Source organism: Miniopterus natalensis, chromosome 12, assembly GCF_054644295.1.
Source record: "Miniopterus natalensis isolate mMinNat1 chromosome 12, mMinNat1.hap1, whole genome shotgun sequence".
NCBI classification, from domain to species: Eukaryota; Metazoa; Chordata; class Mammalia; order Chiroptera; family Miniopteridae; genus Miniopterus; species Miniopterus natalensis.
In genome coordinates, this window is record NC_142092.1 from 17,326,830 (window position 1) to 17,335,744 (window position 8,915).

Genomic DNA, 8,915 nt, shown 5'->3' on the forward strand with positions numbered 1-8,915 from the left:
TGCAAACCTCCATTCACCGAATTGTTCAATATATAATCCCTCCTATTAGTTATCCTTGGCTCCTTCCAAATTTTACTCAACTCAGCAGTGGCCATTCCCTTTGATCCTACCTCCTAAATGATTTTCAATCCATGCACTGTTCCATTCTCATTGCCACACCCAAATCTCAACTTCAATAATTTATTTCCTAGACTATACAAATAAACTGTAACTTATATCTTCACATTTACTCATCTATTTGTGACTAATCCCCAATCTTACATATGAAATCTCTACAGTAATGCTAAAACCATCTTTTACAATTGCAAAATAATTTTGTAGTTCCCCTGATACAAACTAACCAATGACTTCCGAATGCCTTGGAATAAATTCCAGAAACTTTAACATGAATTATAATACTGTACTCTGTATGGTACAGATTCAACCTCCCTCTCCAGCCTCATTTCTTAATATTCTGTATATTGCTTTCTTCTCCTCAGCTCTATTGGGTTTTTCTCAAGTTTTTTGTGTGTTTTTTGGTGCACCCTTCCCAGAAGTACTGCAATATTGGGTTGGTGTGCCAAGTGAATGGAGCAAGCTCATACTCTATCTCCCTGTTCCAAAAATATATTTTATATAATGTCCTTGGATAGAGGACATTATTTAATATCAGATATTAAACTGATAAGAACAGATACTACACTTGATCTTAGCCAAAAGGCCAAGAAGCTATTTTCTCAGGTTCTTGAATATACTAGACTCTCTCTAGGTCCAAGGCTTTTATACCTGTGGTGTGTACCCCTCCTGGCTAAATTGTCCTCTATCTATTTAATTAACGCACAGTCATTTGATAGTGTTCAACTCAAGTATTCATTTACTTATTAATGCAAAAATTGTTGAGCATCTTTATGTATCAGGCACACTCATGGATGCTGGGAAAATAGTGCTGAGCAATGAAAACAACATCTCTTTTTATGACCCACAAGCCTAGGTTATGACAACCATATTCATGAAATGTTATGAATATTTTTTTCACAGCAATTACATGCTTAAAATAATGTTATTAATTATAGTTTTATTATTTATTTAATTTCTGCCCTTTCCACTAAATGGTGAGTTTCATGGAAGCAGACATCAGCTATTTAGTATACATTAATGAATATTTTTTAACTGACTTACTAATATATTAAAGAAACCTCCCCCCCCCCCAGGATGACGGCCAAACTCCTCATTGCATATAAAGCCATTCAAGTCCTGACCATAATTACTCACCTCTCTACAGAAACTCCCTGCATTCTAACCACAAATTGCATTTAGTTTCTTAAACCCACTTTGTGTTTCTTATTTCCAGCCTTTACACAAACCATTTCCTTTATCTTGAATACCTCTTCCCAACTTATTTGTTTGAATTTATACTTCCTTTCAGTGTCTGCTTGGTAAGAAAATTCATGAAGCAATCCATAAATTGTGAATTTTAGTTGTTTGTGAAGCCAGGAATGTAGATGATCATTACAAACATTTGAATGCAAGAGAGAACAGATGAAAGTAATGTGCTCTTGAAATTTGCATTATAACCTAGTGCACAGAAGACAACCCCATGAAGAATGGGAGGAGTTGCTTTGCATAGATGAAGTAGAGCGTTTGCTAGTGCCAAAGGGAAGGGAAAAGAGCTTCCTGTCTTTGAAGAGTCCACAGGGTGGTGGGAGAGATACTGGCTAATACATATGATGATGACCACGTAAAAAATGATGTACGTTAAAGGTGATATAAGAAAAACAGATGGAAACATACATTTTCTATGTGGAGGGGGAGAGATTAACTAAAGAGTTTATATGCACAACCCAAGGACACAGACAATGGTGTGGAGACAGACTGGGGAAGGGGGGTGGGAGGGGGTGGAAAGGGTCAATGAGGAGAATAAGGGACATCTGTAATATTTTAAACAAAAATTTAAAAAAATAGTATTGTAAAAGTGACTCCATTAGATGAGCAAGATGAATGTGAGAGTGGTAAAATGTGAGGGATAGAGAGAGGTGAAGCAAAAAATAAAATTTAAAAATTCCAATAGTGAGCCAGGGTTGAGTGAATAAGAAAGCAGGAGAGAAAGTCTGAAAGAAGCATATTTATAGAAAATATTTGCATTCACTCCCCATTCAGTTTTCCAGGACTTGACGTTTATGTTACTGTGGAGGCTATCTTTCAGAGAAAGAATATAAAATTACAAATAAAAAATTAGATACAAATCAAATATTCATTACAATCAGAAAGGAAACTACACAATTTACAATATACATACCAAAAATATAAACATTTAGAAAATAACAGTATTTTTAATGTTTTTTATTCATAAGACATAAACTAAAATATGCAAATTTTCGTGTAGAGAATGGTGAGTTTCGACAAATGAATAAATTTAAGCAATCATCAATCCGCTCAAGATATAGAACAATTCTATTAGTGCTCAATTTCCTTATGCCCCTTTCTAGCTGAATCCCACTCCCAAAGGCAATCACTATTCCAATTTCGATGATCACAGATTACTTTTGCCTGACCTTGAATTTCACAAAAGAAATTATTCAACAGGAACTTTTTATACACATTCATCAACTTTTTATGTACATGCATGATCTCTTTTGCTCAAGATAATGATTGTAGATTCATCCACTCGTCCATTTGTATCAGTTTTTTAAAAAGCTGTGTTGTATTCCATTGTAATAATGTGCCCCAGATTTCTTACCTATTCTCCTGTTAATGAACATTTGGATTGTTTCCAGTGTAAGGTATTATAAGATGCTATGAACATTTACACATGTATCTACAAATTGGCATTTAACATGAGTAAAATCCTAGGAGACAAACTAATGAATCATGAGGTCAGTTTATGTTTAATTGTATAAAAATCTGTTAAACTGGTTTTCAAAGTAGTGATGTTATTTTACATTCCCAGCAGAAACTCAGAAGATCCAGTTTTCCAAATCCTTACTCTCTTTTAAATGTAAAGTATATTTAATTTTGTTTTGAATATACATTTCCATGATATCTATTGATTTGTGCATAAAAACATGCTTGACATTACTATATATGGGGAAATGCAAACATTTTAATTTTGGTAAAATACAATTGATGATTTTTCTTTTGTGTCAGTGCTTTTTTGCACTGTTAAAGAAATTTGTCCCTACACTGAGATTAGTTATTCATTCTCCCATTGGGAGAATATTTAGATTGTTTCTTTCTTATTTATTTATTTTGTTAATCCTCACAGGAGGATATTTTTTCCATTGATTTTTCAGAGAGTGGAAGGGAGAGGGAGAGAGAGAGAGAAACACTAATGTGAGAGAAACACATCCATCTGTTGCCTCCTGCATGCGCCCCAACTGGGGTGGGGGATCGAGTCTACAACCGAGGTACCTGCCCTTGACTGGAATCGAACCCGGGACTCTTCAGCCCAGGACTCTTAAGGCTGATGCTTTAACCACTGAGCCAACCCGGCTAGGGCTAGATTGTGTCTATACTTGGAATATTATGAGAATTGCTTATGAACATTAACATGAACATGTAGATGGTTGTGGGGATTTTTATTTCATAGGACATAATTAGTCATTTACCATGGGTAAATTGTTAGGAAGGAAAATAATCTTCAACAACTCCTTTTTTTATAAAGTATCTTGTTCCTGTTTAAAAAATTTTTCCCCTCCATTGATTTCAATATATTCTTAATATATCCTGGAATCAAATCCTTTTTGAGATAAATATATTGAGAGCATTTCCCCTAAGTCTGTGGCTTGCTTTTCATATTTTATTAGTTTTTTTTTTTTGATGAGCAAAACATTTAATTTTGGTATAGATCAATTTATCTATTTTTTTCTTTTATACATGGTGACATTTTGTCGTATAAAATAAATTTTGTCTACAACAAAGTTAAGAAAATATTTTTCTATGTTTTCTCAAAAGGCATACACATTTAATTTTATGTTTATGTCTATGATTCATCTCATATATTTGTGTATGTCATGAGGTAAGTTTCAAGGTAGATCCTTTTTCCACAAGGATTTACAGTAGTTCAAGGATAATTTGTTGAAAAAATTTCCATTCCCTTTGGGATATCTTGGAGCATTTAACAAAAGTCAATTTTCTATACATGTGAGAGGTAATTTCTGGACTCATCTTACTGATATATTTATCTATGAGCCAATATAACATTGACTTAGTTACAGTTGGTAGTAACTTTTGTTTTGCTTTGTTTTTCAGTAAACAACTTCAAATTTATTAAACAAAATATTCAACATCAAAAAAAGATTTTCAGGTAACTCTAGGAAAATATTTGAAAAAATTACTACATTAGAAACATTATGCAAAAAAACTTATTAAAATGTATGAATATACATGTTCTGATGTGCTTTTTTAATGCTCAAGGAATTAACAAAACTTTTGAATACTTGGTTTGATTTATACAGATATAATATTATAAATTACTTTACTGTATTTTTTATTGTATTACTGAACCATTTTTTAATGAGAAATTGTCAAAATGTTATTCATAGTGTCTATACCACTTTTACTCCCACCAATAATGTACGAGTAGTCAGTTTTCAACATCCTTACCGGCATTTGTAATTTCACCATTTTTTTAGTCATTATAAGTGTGTAATAATATCTCATTGTGGTTTTAATTTGCATTTTCCTCATTGTTAATGGTATTAAATATGTTTTTGTGTGTCTGTTTGTATGTATATGTACTTTTCAATGAAATGCCGTTCATATATTTTCCTTATTCTCTAATTGGTTGGTTTGGTTTTCTTACTGTTGAATTTCGAGAGTCCTTTCTATTCTATTGATGCTGGTGGAAGTGGGGTTCCTCTCTGGGACCCACAAGAGAGGATGAGGTCTGCTAGTAATATTTATTTGTAATGTAAAATCAAAAAGATGCTGCTCTGATGTCCTTTCTCGTTGTGTCTCACCATGGAAAATCAGGGCCAGAAACAGAGTCGATGTTTAGAGATCCTGGGCCATATGAAAGCTTAGTCCCACCCCAGCATTGGGCTAGCTGATCCTGTGTTCCTGGCTGCAATCCACTGCTTTGCTGCTCTACCCAGGCTCCCGCCTGGAGCTTGTGTTTGGAGTCCTCGCAGCCATTGGTCACTGCGCCTGCTAAGGCCACACGGCTATGGAGTGCAGGGAACCAAGCGAGCAAGAGAGAGCTTTGTTTCCCGGGATTTTATCCAGGAGCTTTTTCAAACTAGCCAATTAACTTCCCAAGCTTTCGGGGCTTCTTTTGGGGTCCACTCCCTGACCAATGATCCCTTTCTTAGGATAGACTGACAGGCCTCTAGCGTCAAGCACCTCGCTCTGTGTCATTTTGACTTTACTGCCCATGTGCGTACCTTCCCCTCTGTTCTATCCCTTCCCCCAGTGATCTGTGGGGAAATGAACTGGTGGTTTCTGGGGGGAATGTGAAGCCATAGCTTCCTGGTGAAGCAAACAGGCCTCTGCTTCCCAGTTGAATGTGCTCAACAGTGTCTGACTGCCCTGCTCTCTCCTTTTCAATGACTAGCTAATGATGATAATACTAATGCTAGTGCTTTGTTGGATATGTTTTTTGCTAATATCTTTTTTCTCAATTTGTAGCTTGTATTTTTATCCCTTTTGTAGCATTTTTTCAGAGAGAAAAATTTAGTTTTTGTGAGGGCAAATTGATTATTTCTTCATTTTATGAATATTGCTTTTGATGTCCAGTTTAAGAATAGCCTAGTCCTAGATTGTGAATATTTTTCTTAATTTTTCCTAAAAGGTTGATGGCTTAACATTTTACAGTTAAGTTCATAAACAATTTTGAGTTGAGGTCTGAGGTTTATATTGAGTTTCATTTAAAAAATTTGCCTATTAAGTTCCAGCTGCTCCATTTGTTAAAATGGCTATTCTTACTCCATAAAATTGGTTTGGTTCTGTTGTCAAAATCTGTGGGGAATATCTGGGTGTGTTTTCTGCTGGGTCCCACTAACACCGGTGGGGAAGGGGAAGTGAAGAGTATTAGAGATTAGCTGTATCATCTCACCTTGGACCCTGCTGACACACTATCCTTTTGGGGAATCAGAACACTATTTGCTTCTGCTTCACAGGGTACAGAAGATCAACTCCCTGCCTGCTCTGCCAACACCACCCACTTGGGGGTCAGAGTGACACTGCTCGCCTTCACGGGGGGTGGGTTATAGCTGGGGTAGATGATCTGCTTCCCATTCCTCCCCACTGAAGTCATGGGTGGGGGGCAGCTTTTCCATTTGTATTTGGGTGGAATTATTGGTCAAGTGTTTTCTGTTCTGTTAGACTACCTTTTTCCTGATCTATTAATTAGGAGGAACAGGCTTTTCTTAGAGATGTTTTTCTATCTGTTCCCATTGGTGGTGATCCTGGAGTCCTCCAGATATGTGGAAGGCAATAAGGAAATCCAGGGAGCTCACCGCCAATGTCATTGGTCAAGTCCTGACATCCCTCGGCAGTCTCCCTTCTTCTTTACACCTTTAAGGGTTTTTCTTCACTAGTTTGTGCTGTTATGGCCAGGATTTTTTAGTCATAAGAGAGAGGACCTGAGAAAAATGATGCTACTCCATCTTGGTCAAGAGTGAAGTCCTCCAAATATTGTTTTAATTATTAGAAGATATTTATATATTTATATCAATATATAGCATGGTGATATGTATTCAATATTTGTTAAATTTTAAAAATGTAATTAAGTGCATAACATGACTGTATTTCTCTTTACAGAGAAATAGACATTTGAAAGAAATTTTTTGGCTCCTTTTTTTAAAGACTATTATTTTATGTTCAGAAATTGCTACCTAAAACTTGGCAATTTTATCATTATCATGATCTTAAATATATCTAACATGTGATGAGTTTTATTTGTAGTACTTCCATTATAAATATATGATTACCCTGATACATGCAAATAACTCGGGAAATCTTAAATTTATATTACCCGAATGTTTCATAAAGCATGGTAAAAATCACATCACTAAAAGTCATAGATTTTATCCAAACATATTTTAAATTATCCTCTCTCTGTTCCTTTTTCTGGTGAAATCCTTTGGGAACAACCTTATGCATACAAATGGGAGGATTAGATCTAATTTTTCCATGTTAGCATTTTAAATATGTAGATTCATTTACCCATTTAAATCTTTACATGTATACCAAATTAATGTTTTGAAGTTTTTCTGATCCTTTTAATGAACTTTTACTGCGATACTTTTCTTCCTGTTGGATTGAGGATATATACATCTGTTATATAATTGTTTTTACACTAGCTGTTGTTCCATTTATAGTATATTGCAACAAAGATTGGTAATTCTTAAAATAATCTTTAACATTTGCAATCTCAATGCTACATTTGCAGTGATGCTATTATATAAGATCATAAAAATATCTATATTAGTAAGTTATAAATGCTTACAAACCTCTCTATGGACCTCTTACGATTTAAGTAATCTCCTAGGTGGCATTCTGGATCCCAGACTGGCTTCTCATCTATTCCTTATTTTCTAATTGCAGGTTACAGATGTTTAAATGTATTTCTCTATTCTGTATAACTAGCTTCTTCACTGAGGCTATTGAAAAGAAGCTCTTTTCAGTGTAAGGGCTTTATCACTAATCGCCAAGGAAAAACAGGGAACAACAAAGACCAGTATATGGGACAGGTTTCCAGAATCTTAAGTAGCCAAGCGCCTTTATCACTCTTTTTTCTGATTTCCCTCCTTGAAAAAGCACAGGAATAATTTGTTTCTGGTCTCCTCTATTTATCTTTATGGGAAACATTCACTTCCCTTCTCCTGACTCCCTCACAGCCTCCATTTGTCTTCCCAAAAGTTACTGTGAAATCTACCAGTGAATTCTTGATTTCTTCCAAAACCTCTGTTTCTTTTTAGTCTCTCCCAGTGAGTGGAGGCATTCAATCTATTGCTTAGACCAAAACTTCAAAGGCGTTTTTGATTCTTGCTTCCTCTACACTCCATATCCAATCCATAACCAAGTTCCCTAATTTCTACATTCAGAATGATGTATCTAGAACCTGACCACAATTTACCAACTCCAATTATATTTTAAAATTCTCTTCCAGGCCACCAGCATTTTTTGTCTGTTTATGCAATAATCTCCATACTTGTTTCCCTGTTCTTTTCTTTGCTACTACAGACTATTCTCTACAACACAGCTACAGTGATCATTTTTAAATGTATCAAATTGTCTTTATTCTCAGGGTGAGAGTAGACTAAAATTCATGCAGACATTCAGCTTGACTTCATTTTATATCACTGAGATTTTAAGATGATCTCATCCAGCGGCATCACTTAGCCAGCTAGAAAAAATAACTAGATTCTCTAAAAATGATCAGATAAGCATACACACATTTAGCAAGACTATAGATATAAATAAGAAAATTAACTAAATAGACCTTTATAAAACAATGTATCCAAGAACTAAAAAATATACTTTTTAAAAGTACACTTTTGATTTCAATCATACATGAAGCATTTACAAAATCTGATCATAGTGTAAGTCAAAAAGCAAATTACACAAAAAATTTAAAAAATTTATTTCATATATTCATTTATCTGAAAATTACCAAAAAATGTTTAAAAAGATTATGAGAAAGTACCCAAATGTTTGGAAACTAAGAAATATATTTCTAGTGCCCCCTTGGTCAAATAAGAAATAATAATAGTTAAAAACTATTTTGAGTTGAATGATAATGAAAATATTACATATAAAAACTGGCGATGAACGACATCCCTGAACATGGAGGAGAGGGAACCACAGGGCTCTATCCCTTAGTGAAAAAAAACTTACAAGCTGAAAAAAAAAAAAGGAATCAACCTTTTCAGAATTATGGAGTTTAGTCAAACACAACATTGGGGGAAATCTAAAGGAAGACAGACGCTGCACTG

The 8,915-nt window shown here is 34.6% G+C and overlaps 1 non-coding gene across 1 annotated transcript; it reads right to left on the reverse strand.

The window, feature by feature from the left end:
- Positions 1–513: 513 nt before the first annotated feature.
- Positions 514–712, reverse strand: LOC148091778 (U2 spliceosomal RNA). Its single transcript, XR_015715490.1, has one exon. It is a non-coding gene; the product is annotated as a U2 spliceosomal RNA (small nuclear RNA).
- Positions 713–8,915: the final 8,203 nt, after the last annotated feature.